The 18,193-nt window shown below is 45.0% G+C and overlaps 1 protein-coding gene across 2 annotated transcripts in view; it reads left to right on the forward strand.

Annotated features, from left to right (window-relative positions):
• Window positions 1–18,193, forward strand: part of PPP1R16B (protein phosphatase 1 regulatory subunit 16B) — a 123,921-nt gene that overhangs the window by 38,278 nt on the left and 67,450 nt on the right. The gene's annotated exons all lie outside the window — the stretch shown is intronic.

An 18,193-nucleotide genomic window follows, 5' to 3' on the forward strand; every position in this document is an offset into this window, starting at 1 on the left:
CCGCATCATCCCGAAAGATTTGACCCCCTTCCTGACCAGAGCACTTTTTGCGATTTGCCACTGTGTCGATTTAACTGACAATTGTTCGGTCGTGCGATGTTGCATCTAAACAAAATTGTCGTCCTTTTTTTCCCACAAATAGAGCTTTCCGTTTGGTGGTATTTGATCACGTCTTCAGTTTTTATTTTTTGTACTATAAACAAAAAAAGAGCAACAATTTTGCTCTTAATTGGATAGATTGATAGCCGAGCAGCCATTGGCTCACGCTGCTGTCAATCAAATCCAATGATGCGGGTGCCGGGGGGCGGGGCCGAGTCCAGCAATCGTGTCTATGGACGCAAATGCTGGACTCGGGAACACGCCGGGCGGTAACCCCCCTGGAGAGTGCTTCTCCTAGGGAGTTATATGATGTGGGGAGGAGCTATGAAAGCGGCCGAGGGACCCCAAAAGAGGAGGATCGGGGCCACTATGTGCAAAACGAACTGCACAGTGGAGGTAAGTATGACCATGTATGTTGTTTAAAAAAAATAAAAAATAAAAATCTAGTAGACATCCCGGGTATGATAAAGTTTGAAACACGAAATCATAAATTATAATATAATAAATAACTAAAAATAATTATAAAAAATAATAATATAATAATAATAAAATTAATTTTCCCACGAATCACTATTGCTCAATTCTGCAAGTGTTCTAATTTGCTATCGCTGTTTTCTACATGGTTTAAATCGGCTTTTGACGTAAAGGGACACTTTTTGGTTCCCATGGACAATCTCAAGTTTCCAGGCAGAAAGAACAGTATATATAATATAAAAGTTCAGGCAGGGCATTGGACAAAGCACTAGGGACAAAAGGGAGGTGAAATGATTTCATACAGTAATGTAACCTGTAAGATTATTGTGTTAAGTTTTTTTTTGTACTTTTTGAAGTTGCAGCTAGGCTCCGCCCCTACATGTCGTGGCGTTCGCAGGGAACGGAGCCCGGAACATTAATACATTGGGCGGATGATCCGGTGGAGGACACAGCGGGGGTCATCGCAGGATCCTGGGGACAAGGAAAGTAACCTGTACCAGGATTTTGCAATGCAATCCCGAGTTTGGCTCAGGGTTACCGCTAATGGTAATGAAAGTTAATCCCCGAGCCACACTTGGGAATACCGCCAGGGAGGTTTAGCCAAACCTGAATAGTGCAGACAGCCTAGCTCAGTCACCTGTGTGTGCTGTATATGATAAAGCAAAGACATGCTTGAACCTTCAAGCTTTACAGTGTCTTGAAAAAGTATTCATACCCATTGACATTTTCCACGTTTTGTCAGGTTACAACCAAAAATGGAAATGTATTTTATGTGATAGACCAACACAACATAATTGTGAAGTGGAAGGAAAATGATAAATAGTTTTCAACATTTTTTACAAATAAATATCTAAAAGTGTGGCGTGCATTTATATTCAGCCCCTTTTACTCTGATACCCCTAACTAAAATCTAGTTGAACTAATTGCCTTCAGAAGTCACCTAATTAGTAAATAGAGTCCACCTGTGTGTAATTTAATCTCAGTATAAATACAGCTGTTCTGTGAAGCCCACCGAGATTTGTTAGACCTTAGGCCCCTTTCACACTAACGTCCCGTTCAGGCCCGCCTGTCAGTTTTTCAGGCGGACCTGAACGGGTGCTCCATAGAGGTCTATGGAGCGTCGGATGTCAGCGGTGACATGTCCGCTGACATCCGACCCGCTCCGATCCGAAAAAGTGTGACGGAGGAAAAAGCTATTTTTCCATCCGTCTGCGGATCGGATCGGATGACGACGGGCACTGCGGTCCGTCGTCATCCGATCTCCCATAGGGGAGAGCGGCGCTGTGACAGGTCCGTCCCTGCGCAGTGTGCGGAGACAGACCTGTCATCTCCCTGCTCAGCGGGGATCGGCGGAGTGATCCCCGCTGAGCAAACGGACATCCACGGGGCGGATCAGAACTGATCCGCCCCGTGTGAAAGGACCCTTAGTGAACAAAAAGAATCCTGAAGGCCAAGGAACATATCAGACAGGTCAGGGATAAAGTTGTGGAGAAGTTTAAAATGGGGTTAGGTTATAAGAAAGTATCCCAAGCTTTGAACATCTCAGGGAGCATTGTTCAATACATCACCCGGAAATGGACCAAGACATGGCCGTCTACCTAAACTGACAGGCCGGACAAGAAGAGCATTAATCAGAGAAGCAGCCAAGAGGTCCATGGTAACTCTGGAGGAGCTGCAGAGATCCACAATCTGTCCACAGGACAACTATTAATGTGTACTCCACAAATCTGGCCTTTATGGAAGAATGGCAAGAAGAAAGTCATTGTTGAAACAAAGGCATAAGAAATCCCATTTGCAGTTTTGTGAAAAGCCATGTGGGGGACACAGCAAACACATGGAATAAGGTGCTCTGGTCAGATGAGACCAAAATTAAATTTTTTGACCTATAAGCAAAATGCTATGTGTGGCGGAAAACCAACACTGCACATCACTCTGAACACACCATCCCCACCATAAAACATGATGGTGGTAGCATTATGTTGTGCGGATGCTTTTCTTCAGCAGGGACAGTGAAGCTGGTCAGAGTTGATGGGAAGATGGATGGAGCCAAATACAGGGAAATCTTAGAAGAAAACCTGTTAGAGTCTGCAAAAGACTTGAGACTGGGGCGGAGGTTCGCCTTCCAGCAGGACAATGACCCTAAACATTCAGCCAGAGCTACAATGGAATGGTTTATATCAAAGCATATTCATGTGTTAGAATGACCCAGTCAAAGTCCAGACCTAAATCCAATTGAGAATCGGTGGCAAGACTTGAAAATTGCTGTTCACAGACGCTCTCCATCCAATCTGACAGAGCTTGAGCTATTTTGCAAAGAAAAATGGGCAAAAATTTCACTCTCTAGATGTGCAAAGCTGGTAGAGACATCCCCAAAAAGACTTGCAGTGAAAAATGGTTCTGCAAAGTATTGACTCAGGGGGGCTGAATACAAATGCACATCACACTTTTCAGATATTTATTTGTAAAATATGTTGAAAACTATTTATCATTTTCCTTCCACTTCACACTTGGTCTATCACATAAAATCACAATAAAATAAATTTAAATTTTTGGTTGTAACATGAAAAAATTGGAAAATGTCAAGGGGTAAGAATACTTTTTCAAGGCACTGTAACTGTAGGAATGTGCGCTCTGTCCAGCAGAATTGAAAAACGTGATAAGTAGTTTGATGAGTGGTGGAGCTGAGTTGTGTTGAGATCAGTGTGTATGTGATAAAGCTGAAGTACGCTTTGATCAGTGGTAAGCTTGACATGACAGGGTTAGTGCTTCAAGCTCTAAAATTCTGTAGGGATTAGTTTTGTAAGTGATATGGCTGAGGTACGTACATACAGATGAGTGCTATAAATAATAAACCTGAGATGTGCTTAGGTGCTTGCGGTAAGTTTGATGTGTGTCGGAATCAGCAGCCTGACTCATCGCTGCCTCTGGTGGCATCACAATGGGGTGTTTGATGCAATATGTGGAGTACATTGTTGCCCTTAACCATCATAAATGACCTCGTAATGAACTGTGCCACTGCAGTCTGTGATATTTCATTTTTAAACAATGCTATTTTATACTGGAATTTAAAATGAGGAATACATTAAAAGCCTATGACCTAAACTTAACTAACATTTCCTGGACTGAGGTGGTAACAATGAGATTTTTCCTGGTGTGTATGTGTCATACTACAAGTGTCGATGGCAGATGACATCACGGCAGATGTGACATGGTGACTTAGAAGCACATTTATACTAGTGAGATTTGTTCTAATTTTTCTGATGCTTGGGCTTATTCTCATTGCCTGTCATGCATTTAGGCTCTCCGGACTGATCTATCTTAGCACCACTAGAGGACAAATGCAGACACATAAAAGTAAGGATTTTAGGCTAATAAGTTGATTTGCAAGCTAGGACTTGAAACCTTTGGTCTAGGGTATGGGTCTCCAATTTTTCTAAACAAAGGGCCAATTTGTTGTCTTTCAGACTTTAAGGGGGCTGCCAGACTGGTCAACGGGAGTAGATAATGCCCCAGTGTCAGTGGAAATAATCAATGTCCCATCATTGGCATTAGTGGGATGCAGAGGAGTAACTAGCGCCTTCAGGGAATAAAATGAAGAAATGGTCGTACTCTGAATTTCCAAAAAACTTGCTTGATGTACCTTTATTGCAACAAGTGTATCAGACAAACACAGGACAAGCAGTTGATATGTTTCACAAGCGATAGCTTGCTTGTTCACAAGCAACAAGCAAGCTATCGCTTGTGAAACATATCAACTGCTTGTCCTGTGTTTGTCTGATACACTTGTTGCAATAAAGGTACATCAAGCAAGTTTTTTGGAAATTCAGAGTGCGACCATTTCTTCATTTTATTTGGTGGTGAGCCGGGGTCTGCACCTTTCATCCATTTGCACCTGCAGATTTGCCTGGAGCGGTGTGTGCTCTTCTTTTGGCTCCTGTAGAGCAGAGATCCTCAAACTACGGCCCTCCAGCTGTTGTAAAACTACACATCCCATGAGGCATTGTAAAACTCTGACATTCACAGACATGACTAGGCATGATGGCAATTGTAGTACCTGAACAACTGGAGGGCCATAGTTTGAAGACCCATGCTGTAGAGCCTTCAGGGCCTGGTGCAAAAAAAAAAAAAAAAACCACATGAATGGCCCCCCTGACCCACTGGTCCCGAAGCCTTTCCCTCCAAGCCTTTCACATGTTCTGCAGTAGGCCCCCTGACCAGTGTAGTCTAAAGGTCCCCTTTGATTACCCATTACCATTCTCTCCAACCCCACCCCTTTTGCACATAACCCGGAAAGATCAGACCACACCTTGCTTTTGGAGTAAAATGGCCATAACAGCCTTTATTAACATTACTCAAACACTCCAATCAAAATATATATCTATATAATAAATAACCATAAATATATATATATATATATATATATATATATATATATATATATATATATATATATATATATATATATATATATATATATATATATATATATATATATATATATATATATATAACCATAACAAAAACATCCAGTCCAACGAATTGCCCGATCTGGTGAACTCTGACGGTGACCCATAACTTTAACCAACACCAACTCACTGCGGTACCCACTTTCACTTAACCAGGCCTCCAGCTGTGACCGCTCAGAGACAAACATCCGACAGTGATAACTATAAGGGCCAGTTCACACTGCAGGCGATGCGAGGCGACACCGACTTGCCTCGCCGCGACCTGCCGCGACCTCAGCGGCAACTTGAAGATGACTTCTGTATAGAAGTCAATGCAAGTCGCCCCGAGGTCGCCCAGAAGTAGTACAGGAACCTTTTTTCTGAGTCGGAGCGACTCGAGTCGCTCCTCTCAGAACGGTTCCATTGTACAGAACGGGGGCGACTTGTCAGATTGCGGCGAGGCGAGTCGTGTCGCCTCGCATCGCCCGCAGTGTGAACCGGCCCTAACGGTATTCCATCCAACGTTCAGGAATACACCGGAGGCACCCATACTAGCAATGGGCCCCCCACCCCTTTCAAATGACCTCTGAATTTACCGCCAACCGTCAAAGACCACCAGACCAACACCGCCAACGTCCACTGCCATCCATCCGCTGTCATGACATCAGATCCTTGTAACCTGCAAAATAAGAACAGAAACAACAACCAACACAGCCGTCACCCCAAAAATAGGGAGGGAGGGTGGGAAAACTGCCTCCTCTCACTGTTCCTTCCTTCCGCACTGCCTGTAACTCCTCCCCTTCCTCCTTTTATACCGCTCCTCCCATTCGGCTTCAGTTCTTTTTCTACTCCTCCCTCTATTACCTCCTTCCATAACTTAACCCTTCCAGCCCTTATCTCACTGTCATGCTCGGCCCTTCGTTACTTCCCCTTCAGTCCATACACTGCAGGCCTCCCTTTCCTGCTGTCTTGGAGCAACCTTTGTGATCCTGGTAGTACTGCCTCTGGTGGGAGGAATAGTGCCCTTTCATTGGTGTTAGTGGGGGAATAATGCCCCATCGTTGGTGTCAGCAGGAGGAAGAGTGCCTTGTATCAGTGGGAGAAATGGTGCCCAAAGGCCGGAGAGAGGCAAGCAAAGGGCAGCATCTGGCCCTCGGGCCACAGTTTGAAGACCACTGGTATAGGGGAAAAATACAACCAAGTAGTCCTTTCATGGCAGGGATAGATCTCTGTGAGCTAAAGAATGTATATCATGCAAAGAGTATTTTGGTGCTACAGTGATTGATGGGCATTGTGAAACATTAAACACCTATTTATCTTCTTCCAACATCAGTTTCCTCTACAGCTTTTTAATTTAGTCACATAACGTTACAGAGTCTTAAAAAAAGGAAGTCTGTGTTTGAAGACTTCCCTCTGTTGAATGCAGTGATCACAGGTCTGACTGGAGAGCGAGTGGCTACATAATGCCAAGCATGTGTCACTGACTGTAGAAACCACTGTGATCAATGTCTGAATATTGTATATCTATGAATCAGGGCCATCAGCCCAATATATCTTATTAGTGCTTGGGGGGGGGGGGGGTGGCATGTGGTACAAATGATCAGGATTAAAGATGACGTAAACAATTAAAGCGTAAGTAAACCCATCCATAAAACAGTTTCATTTACCGCACGTGCCGGAAATGTAACACTCCTATTGGTTGTGCTCTCAACCAAACTGTCAAACCATCCAAAGGCTTGTGTCACAACTGATCATGGCAGTGGTAGATTAAACAGAGGCAAAGATGGCAGCTTCCTTGGCTGAAACACTTTAATAAAATGTTCTGTTCTCTATTTGAGATTGGTGCATGATGTACGAATAATCCTAGCCGACAAAAGCAACATTGGCCACTTGAATGAAGACTCAATGGACTACTTGATCTTTTTTTTCTGCTGTCACCTTGCTTTAGACATACTTTGACAAAAGGTTCTCTCAATGGACTCTTGAGTGGTGGAGGTGGGACACTGTTTGTATAGCTTGATTTCAGAATTCGGGGACCCCCCAGAGTGCCAAAAAACATACACACACCATCAAGGTCCTACAAATTAGCTGCCTTTGTTATTGTGAACAAATTGACGAGTTCACTATTATTATTTGAATTTCATTCAAAAATGACGGAAATCCCAATGTATGCTCTTCTTGAAAAGAGTAGTACTAAATAGTGCTGTAACATTCACGTGGCATATATCACAAGGAAGGGACGACCACGGAAATTTGGTTAGCTGATATCTCTGATAATTTTTAGGCTCCAGTAAACTGCAGTATATATCTCTACATCCAAACAGTCAGCCAAGTACAGTGATAATAACAATGTTACTGACAAATGTTCTTGTCCTAATTGCTGGAATAATAGGTTTTTGATGGATCATAAATGCCAGCGTGATGTTGTAGAAGCTGCAATATTACAAAGGTGATTGGGTGGGTCACTCAGGTATGTAGCACTGCGACATCACTGTGAGAAGGAAAAGGTTAAGGAAGCACAAGGACACCTGTCTATTTATGGACCAATAAACCTTAGTGAACTTGTTATGCTGGCTTGTTAAGAACTGGTGCAGGCGGGTTTGAGAGAGTTGCGTACCAGATCTCCATTTATTATAAAGAGAAGATCCAGACTTTATACCTAATAAAATACATCTCGTGCATTCTCTGGTTTTGTATCTCGTATTCCGATGGTTATAACATTTCAGAGTAATGATCTCATGATTATGGGCCAGGATGCTGTCCTGATTTTATCTTGCACCAAAAACTGAACTGAAACATCTTCTCTCTACGAGATCTGTGCTATGGATAAGATGGCTATTAAAAGGCCAGCAGACCCAATCATATTCAGAATGACCCTTGCCGCAGGGAAGTTTAGAACTTCTTCTGTTGCCCACACTTATCACACAGCTCTGCAGGGAGGAAGATATGTGCATTGCTATGCATCTTTTATGTTTGGTCATGTGATCTATACTGTCACATCACATGACTAAATGCAAGGAACACAATTAGGATTTGCCATGTGCTGGATTGGCAGATTCCCTGTGTGGCCCTATAGGATCAACTGGCTGCACAAATATGTTTGGCACACGTGATAAAAAATAATGATATTTAGCAAGGAACATTATACTGCCAAATATTATATTGCCAAAAGTTTTGGCAGGCCTGCCTTTTTACGCATATGAACTTTAATGGCATCCCAGTCTTAGTCCATTGGGTTCAATTTTGAGTTTGCCCACCCAATGCAGCTATAACAGCTTCAACTCTTCTAAGAAGGCCGTCCACAAGGTTTAGGAGTCTGTCTATGGGAATGGTTGACGATTCTTCCAGAAGCGCATTTGTAAAGTCAGGCACTGATGTTGAACGAGAAGGCCTGGCTCCCAGTGTCAGCTCTAATTCATCCCAAAGATGTTCTATTGGCTTGAGGTCAATACTCTGTGCACGCAATTCAAGTTCCTCCACCCCAAACTCGCTCACCTATGCCTTTATGGACCTTGCTTTGTGCACTGGTGCGCAGTCATGTTGGAACAGGAAGGGGCCATCCCCAAACTGTTCCCACAACATTGTGAGCATGAAATTGTCCAAAATGGTATGGAAAATTGGCCTTAAGAGTTCCTCTCACTGGTTTAATTCTGTTAGTCAGTGCAAAAACATTTCTAAAAATAGCAACTGAGCATGTGCAGAGCAGGGTGAGATGGTGTATTACTGAATTTTAAACAGTATAGGCACTTATCTTTAATGTAACATGTGCAACATAGCTATAGGGTTCAGAAGGAGGCTACCATACAACATGGTGGGAGAGTGCTAGTGTAGCAAGGTCCCAGGTCTCCTTTCTTTTTAATGAGAACCTCCAGGGCCAGAGATAGCTGACATCCTTCTCTATATGGTGGGTTGTGAGGCATGGTGGGTGTAAGATGATTAGTCATTGAGCACCAGACACTTCTTGAATGCAAAAGAGAGTTTATTTCTCTTAACAAACTTTTGGGAGAAAGAGGGTTAGGGCCAGTACACCCTTAGGTAGTTGCAATTTCAATTGGCAGACTCAGAGACTTCAATAGGAGGACAGCCATGCAGGGAAAGGCATCCAGCAAGATGCTACATCTGCACATGCAGGAATGCTGTGTCCTATGGAAACAGTCTTTAACAGTTCCTAACACCATGTACCAGTTCCTTTCATTCTCACTACAATCTCTCCTTGTAGTTCTTCAGCCCACTGAGCTCCCGGTCTTTCACTAGACCCACTGATTCACCGCCACTGAATACTTTGAGCTCCTCCAATCTTCATGGTGGTATCTTCCTCAAGCATCACCAAAGCTTCTCTGCTGGGTCCCTAGCTTAGCACTCCAGATACCTCTCAAGCTTCACCCCACTGGCCTGCTCGGTCCCTGGCTTGACACACAAGCCTGCTCTGCAAGTGTCTCCTCTGCTGGCTGGGTCCCTGGTTCGATGCCCACTGAAGTTTCCTGATTCTTCACTGTCCCCGGTTGGTGAGAATGCTGCTCCTGTACTCGGGTAGTTACTCACTGTAGTCCCTGGTAATTAGTTGGATAGTCCCTTACTGGCGACAGCTTCCCCTCCACCTCCAACCACAACAGGCTTTCCAGCCAGCAGAACTGTCACTTCTAGTTGGACTGCAAGTCGCAATCCCAACACTGCGCTGCTCTCCTGCTTCTGGATAGGCCCTCAGACAGCCTAGCAACCAGATGTGCCCAGGATAGGCCCAATCTCCGGCCTAGCAGCCCAGGCAGTACAACACACGTCCACCCAGATGGACATCCAGGTGGCACAGAACATAGATCACCTGACCTCATACAAATATATAGGCTCTCCCAGCAGGCCAAGGGATCCTAGAAAACCCCTTCCTATTGGCTAAGAGACCCCACATACCCAAAACCTGACCTTGGGTTGCCCTTCTCATATCTAGTACTACCAAGTACCCGCCCACCCAGTGGTAGAAGAGAAAAGTGCAACAAGGCTAAACTTAGGGAGAAATCAATAGATCTCCAACAATCAACCAGGATAACTACTCCTGGCAAGTAAATTTGTGAGGAGCAACCCTGCCTAAACTCCAGGGTGCTACATCTGCTAAGGTAAAGTGTGATCTGTATCACTACTGGACGCTCTCTATGAGTATCCCACAACAGCAGCAGCCGCAGAAAGGAACCACATTACCTTGGGTCACACACATCCCTAGGCTAGATTCATACACCAATACATTTAGCTTGCATTGGTGTGCATTAAATGCACTTGAGAGTGCGTGCATTGCAGGCATGTACTGGCCATAGGGACTATAGGGAGTTTCCCGGTGGGCCGATGGCTCAGTGGGCCGGGTTCAGTGACAGCCAGTGGCATTGCTGGGGGGAACTTTTGGGGCTATAGCCCCGAGTCAGTCCAGGAGTCCCCAACCACAGGGTCCCAGCCCACTACCTGCCCTCTTTCTGGTGACCCTGATGTAAGGAGGGGCTCTCTGGGGACCCTGATGTAAGCCGGGGGCTCTCTGGGGAACCTGATGTAAGAGAGAGGCTCTCTGTGGACCCGGATGTAAGGGGGGCTCTGCGGGGACCCGGATGTAAGGGGTTGGCTCTCTAGGGACCCTGATGTAAGGCGGGTGATCTCTGGGGACTCTGATGTAAGAGGGGCTCTCTGGGGACCCTGATCTAAGGGGAAGGCTATATGGGGACCCTGATGTAAGGGGGGGGCTCTCTGGGGACCCTGATGTAAGTGGGGGGCTCTCTGGGGACCCAGATGTAAGGGGGGCTCTCTAGGGGCTTTTTTGCACAATTGCGTACAGTTTATATACTGTTTTTTTGCGTGTTTGCAAAATTAAAGTGGGCCGGTCTGGATGAAGTCCAGGGCCAAATTTTTGTCCCAGTCCAGCCCTGGTGCATTGACATTCTTTTTTTAAGGAATTTCATTGTCGATATGCATTTTTAATGTGTTGCATTGATGTACAGGTTTTTTGTTCACAGCAGGAGCAAAAATACATTAATCTTTTTTCCATAGCGTGCATTGCATTGTATTGTGACTCATTATTATAACACATTGCAGCATATTCCATTTTCACAAAGCTTAGTACACATTACTGTGAACTAAGCAAACAGGAAACAAAGTATTTCACCTTGTGATTGCATTGGGCCCGCACTGCGCAACACAACCTAATGCACATTGTGTGCCCAGCTCCAATTCCTTCCTCCACTGCCAATTGGCAGGACTCTTACTAGGCCTCAGGCTGTTCCCCCCTCCACTAATTTCTCTCCAGTTCATGATGGATGGGATAATACTAAGACATGGAATTAGCAATGCTACAATAGTACCCACCAGCAGCAGACAGCAATTAAGCAACCTACCTCTCCCTCTAGGCCTATTGCGGGAAACTCTCAGTTTTCTTTAAAGATTACAAGATCTGGTCAACTTTGTACCTTAATTCTCTTTCTCTTTGCCTCACTGTTGATCCCTCTCTTTATCCATGGTCAACCTCTCCCTTGTGATTGTCCATAATAAACCAGATAAGTGATCCCTGATGCCGCGTACACGCGATCGGAATTCCGGCCAGAAAAAGACCAATGAGATCTTTTCATCGGAAAATGCGCCTGTGTGTATGCTCCATCGGAATTTAGCTGTCCGAATTCCCACCAGCCAAAAATTGATAGCATCTTCTCAATTTTCCCGACTGAAAAAATTTGGATCGGGGAGACAGAAGCTATTGGCTACTGGCCAATGAACTTCCTTTTTATAGTCCCGTCCTACGTGTTGTACGTCACCGCGTTATAAACCATCGGAATTTGATGTGACCGTGTGTAGGTAAGACAGCTTGAGCCGAATTCCGTCGGAATTCCGTCGGGAAAACCATCAGAGCTTCTTCCGATGAGAATTCTGATCGTGTGTACGTGGCATTAGGTGCGTGTGGAGTGAATGTGGAATCCAGACCACCTACTGTTGAACAATATACTGAAATATTCAGACATTGGTCACTTTCACTTCACAATCCAGAAAACAGTCTGATATCGTTAAAGTGGACCTTTCAGTGACATGCAGCGTCCACTTATTAGATTCAGACCTTATTCCCCTTCAAAAAATTACCTGTAAGGAAAAATAGTTAAATGATATATTTACTTTACCCTCATCTTCCATCGGCAAGGGTGATGCCACACTCCTTCCCAGGAGATCCTAGGAGATTAGAAGCAGCACAAATTACTCAAGAAGATGTTCTTGCACTTGCCCTGGAGAGTCTTCTCATGAGATTTTACCTGCTCTACATTCGTCAGCTGTCCCAGCAGAAGGATGGAGATGTTAGACCCTGCAATGCGAAAGATGATCAAATGCTTTACCTTACAGTAGAGATTACTACAGGGGGCCCAGACCTATTGAACAAACCTTGCATTTCACTGCAAGGTCCTCTCTAACCATGATAACACAGAGGACCAAAAACGTTTTTCATCCTTCCCTCACCCCATACCATGAAGGAAGCAAACTTGAAAGCCCCCAGGGGTGGCACTACCAGGGATGCCATATTCCCCTGATTAGGGGACCGTAGTCCCCCCATACTCCCTTGGATGTGGGATCCTAAACATCCATCAAATGGCGACTTAATATATATATATACTCAAATGCATGGGCTGTGACTACTCAGGTATTCACTATGTCACACACACCTCTTGTGCACTCTGTCATTGCCACTCTAAGCCCTTGTACACACGATCGGAGATTCCGACGGAATGTGTCCGATCGGAGCATTTTGTCAGATATTCCGACTGCGTGTGGTCTGCATCAGACTGTTTCCGTCGGAATATCCGTCGGACCAAATTTTCCAACTTGCCGGAAATATTTTCCGACAAAATGCTCCGATCGGACATACTCCGATCATGTGTAGAGAATTCCGATCGGGCAAAGTGCCACGCATGCTCAGATCAAATTCCTACATCAAAGCTATTGGCTACTAGCCTGAACGTAGTCCTGTCGTAACGAAATAACGTCATCACGTTCTGAACGATCGGATTTTCCGTCAACTTCGTCCGACCGTGTGTATGCAACAGTTTCGGACAAAATCCGTCAGACAAAATCCGACGGACAAAATCCGACGGATTTGGTTGTCAGAATCTCCGACTGTGTGTACCCCTTTCACACCACACCGCCCATAGCGTGGGCGGTAAAACGCAGCTATTTTTAGCGACGTTTTACTGCCGGATTTGCGGCGGATTTGCGGTGCATTTTGGCTACTTTTACCCCCGCTAGCGGCCGAGAAAGGGTTAAAACCACCGGCAATACGCCGCAATAGCGGCGTTTTGCTGGTGGTATTACAGCGCTGCCCCATTGATTTCAATGGGGAGCAGCGGTGGAGGAGTGGTAAGCACACCGCTCCTTCACCGCTCCAAAGAAGCTACTGGCAGGACTTTTCCCTGACGTCCTGCCAGCGCACCGCTGTAGTGTGAAAGCCCTCGGGCTTTCACATTACATACAATGGTGCAGCTTTTTTTGGGGTGGATTGCAGGTGCTATTTCTAACGCTATATATTTAAAACGCCCTGGTGTAAAAGGGGTCTTAAGGAAATCCACCAATCAGAGTTGGCTACACCAGGAACACTAATACTGTGTACTATTTTGGTGGAGGTAGACAAGGCCCCATAGCTTTTATTCTTGTTTTGGGGGGCTTAACTGGTTAAGGGGTTATGGATCAAGAGCTATTCCACTTGGCTTTTTCATACCACATGCAAGTCCTACATTTGTTTGCTTAGTGCATGCTAATTGCATATTAACTGAATAAAATGTTTAGATAGGACCTCACACTACATAGTTATGGTAAACCTAAAGGAGATTGTACAATCTGTACAGGACGTGAGAGATGGGTCCCGGATGGAAGGTATGCGTCTCCTTTGTTAGGGTTTTCACCCGTGCAGAATGAGGGGTTCTGGGGTGATCCGGTAAAAGTGGACAACTGACTTGCAGTTTTCCCAGGTTTAAGTCCTCATAGGTCCCAGAATTCGGAGGCTCAGGAATATTTTGGGTAGGAAAGAGCCTCCAACCCTGACTATGGGTACTTTAGTCCTGAAAAGGCCACCACCACCTACAAGAGAGGGGTGAAAAGGGCAGGAAGCAGCCAGCATGTGTCCGTGAGATATTGAATAAAACAGGACACAGTTGTGAGATGGCCGTGGGCTGTTTGTCTGCTGAGACGATTCGGGACTGAACGTTTTCACTGGACCCCTGGAGCAGACGGGAACATTAAACCCCGTTGTGGGACAAATTTATGCTGGCGCTGAGCTAAAATGTTGTTTTTGTACTAGAGACTATGGACTGTTTTGTTTGTTTATTATGAAGAAAAGCTATTCTTTTTTTTGCCTGTTTTGAAGAAATAAAACTGTTTGTTTTTAGGAAAGATGGCTGACTAGTGATCCGAACCTCCAAATATCATAAATCATATTGTAATGCATATGATCATCTTTTGTCAGTTTTAAAATATAATAGCTGGCTGCGCACTGAATTCAAGTGTTAATTTGCATTATATTTTTCATATTGAATTGCCTTATTTCAAGTGTCTTGGAAAATATAGGTTCAGGGCTCCCGTGCCCGTCCAATGTACTCTCTGAAGTTCATTCCCTCTGCCCGGAAAGTCCAGGTGCAGAGTACAGCCTCCCATAGACATGAATGGCTGTGCCCAGCTGCATTCCATGTATAAGGTGATGCTATTATAAACACAGGTATAGAGTAAGGGCATATGCAAAAAATAGAAAATGTTCTATTTTTTGCACCTACACTGCCAACACCTGGGCACGCCCTACACTTTTCTCGTAGTTTTCTTTACTCTGGGCATTATGCCAAGCCAAACAAACACTTTATGACTCAAACAGACAGAAGCACAGGCACACTATTGAGGCTCCATTTATATTACTGCGTAATGCATAGCATGAAATATAACGTGTGGTGGTGCAATGCAGTGTCATCTATTCTGAGTGTCACTCCAACACACTCTGCCAATGGCCATGTGTTGCAGCACAGGACAACACACTAATGTGCATTGCCATTCAGTGCACTGCCATAAATGGTACATGCCAGTGGCAGCTGGTGCTCAAAATTTATGGGGGGGCGCAAACAAACTGAAAAATACTGGAAGAGAAAAACATCAATTGCAGCCTCGCTGTGCCCATAAAATGCAGCCACTATACCATCAGTTGCAGCCATTGTGCCCATCAAATGCAGCCACTGTGCCATCAATTGCAGCCATTGTGCCTATCAATTGCAGCCATTGTGCCCATCAATTGCAGCCATTGTGCCCATCAAATGCAGCCATTGTGCCCATCAAATGCAGCCATTGTGCCCATCAAATGCAGCCATTGTGCCCATCAAATGCAGCCACTTGTGCCCATCAAATGCAGCCACTTGTGCCCATCATAGACAGCCACTTGTGCCCATCATATGCAGCCACCTGTGCCCATCATATGCAGCCACCTGTGCCCATCATATGCAGCCACTTGTGCCCATCATATGCAGCCACTTGTGCCCATCATATGCAGCCACTTGTGCCCATCATATGCAGCCACTTGTGCCCATCATATGCAGCCACTTGTGCCCATCATATGCAGCCACTTGTGCCCATCATATGCAGCCACTTGTGCCCATCATATGCAGCCACTTGTGCCCATCATATGCAGCCACTTGTGCCCATCATATGCAGCCACTTGTGCCCATCAAATGCAGCCACTTGTGCCCATCAAATGCAGCCACTTGTGCCCATCAAATGCAGCCACTTGTGCCCATCAAATGCAGCCACTTGTGCCCATCAAATGCAGCCACTTGTGCCCATCAAATGCAGCCACTTGTGCCCATCAAATGCAGCCACTTGTGCCCATCAAATGCAGCCACTTGTGCCCATCAAATGCAGCCACTTGTGCCCATCATATGCAGCCACTTGTGCCCATCATATGCAGCCACTTGTGCCCATCATATGCAGCCACTTGCGTCCATCATATGCAGCCACTTGTGCCCATTATATGCAGCCACTTGTGCCCAACAAATGCAGCCACTTGTGCCCAACAAATGCAGCCACTTGTGTCCAACAAATGCAGCCACTTGTGCCCATAAAATGCAGCCACTTGTGCCCATTAAATGCAGCCACTTGTGCCCATCAAATGCCACCACTTGTGCCCATCAAATGCCGCCAATGTGACCCCCGCCCACCCGCTGTGTGCCCGGCACTTACCGCATTGTAGTGGCGGGTCCTCCATGCTTCCCCCTCTCTTCTTTGGTCTGCTAGGTGTCCAATCAGGACACCTGTGCCTTCAGCCAATCAGGTGACAGGTATTAGACCAACGCTACCTGATTGGCGGAGAGGCGGTTCAGTGTTAGAAAAGCAAATATTCATTTGTTTTTCTAACACATCTGGGTGGACTGCGAGCGCAATGCTCTGCGCTCCAAGTCCATCTTTTTTTAAGCATATTAGAGCCTATGGCTCTAATCAGGTGCTTTGAATAAACACCCCCAACGCTGTACTTCAGGCGTCTGGTGTCCAAAAAGGGGTCGGGTGCCTGAATAGGGGATGGCAGCAGCATCCATGGATAGATGCATTCTAAGCATGCATCTATCCATTAGTCATGTACGGGTTGCCCCTGGTACATGCACCATTTTGGTGCATTTTAGTGCATTGGTAGCCCATCCATCTAGAATTTGGCTGTCTGAATGCAAAAATGCATTAAACTGGCCATATATGATGCATTTTTTCCCTGCAACTATGGGTTGTGTTCTCCCAGCGGGCAGCCATCCCTGCCAGGAGAACACAGTGATTATTGCTAGTGGCTATGGTCTTTGCCAATAATCGCATGTAAAAATCCGGCATGCTGGTTGTACCCAAGTGGATCGATGGATCAACTTGAGTACTATCAGCCTGCCCATAGATGGTTTGAATCTCTGCCAGTCCCTGCTGAACCGGCTGAAATTGGAACCATCTATGGCTGGCTTTAAAGTGGCATTAAACCCTAAAGCAAACATTTATTATATTACAGCTTACCAATGTTTAGATTTGATGGCTGTATTTGTTTTCTTTTTTTAGGCTTTCTTTCCCTTATCTTTCCTTTATTTTCATCTGGTGATGCAGCCAGTAAGTCTGTTGTTTTTCACAACCTCAAGCCCTCCATCGGCTTTTAAATATTCATGCAAAACCTTTACCCCAAAAAGGAAGAAAACAGTTTGCTGAACAAGAGTTTGGCTTACATTTTTCAGTGTATTTAAATTTGCTAACACATTTAGCAATACCCCCCCCCCCCCCCCCCTTCCAGGCTGGCAATGCTGCCGTCTTCTGTGCCCCCTGTGATCATTCATCCAGAGTGGAGGCACTCTAAGGCCTTGTGCACACTGGATGTTTTTACAGCTGTTTTTTGGCTTCAGGTGTCATTTTCTGCACCCAGTAAACTCCCCAGCATGTTATCCTATGTTTTCATGCACATATAAGCTTTTATCAGCATTTTGTTGGCAAGGGCATTTTCTGTCTGGAAAAAAAAAATCCAAAACTAGTTTGTTTGAATAGAAGTTTTTTCAGCTGTAAACTCTAAAAAAAAAAAAGCTTAAAAACACAGCTATTCGACATCTATGAGCGTTTTTAGCCATAAGCTTTTGTGGGATCAGCAGGTATTTTTTGCAGTTATCAAACAGATATAACGAAACATTTTCAATGGTATATTTAACAGATCAAAAGGGAATGAATAAAAGAAGCTCCTTGTTAGATGTTACATACACTTGAACATTCAGGTATGGGTCTGACTTATATAGAGCGATGCAATAACTAAATCTGGCCATACATGGGTTGAAATTCGGCTGGTTCAGCAGGGACTGGCCAAATTCAAATCCATGTGTGGCCACTGTGGTTGAACAGATGTTGACCTATTGGTTGCCTTCTGTTCAACTACCCTGTTCTGCTCAAAAGTCTCTCAATCAGAGCTGTAGGCTTTAGACTGCAGCGCTGATTTGTGTATTTTGACGGTGGGGGAGTCTCATCACTGTCAAAATACGACACAGCGGGGAGGATTCCCCCATCCATCTGGATGGGGAAATCAGGTCATATTTATTTTTTGTTCAACCCACTCATCATTGGTCAGCCTTACAGTGATTTCACATGTAGGCTGGATCCTACCTGCTCTGTGATAGGAACTAAGCACACATGTGGCCAGATCT

This window comes from Lithobates pipiens, unplaced genomic scaffold (assembly GCF_037356315.1).
Source record: "Lithobates pipiens isolate NorthernLeopardFrog02 unplaced genomic scaffold, aLitPip1_a1.2 Scaffold_28, whole genome shotgun sequence".
Taxonomy (NCBI): Eukaryota; Metazoa; Chordata; class Amphibia; order Anura; family Ranidae; genus Lithobates; species Lithobates pipiens.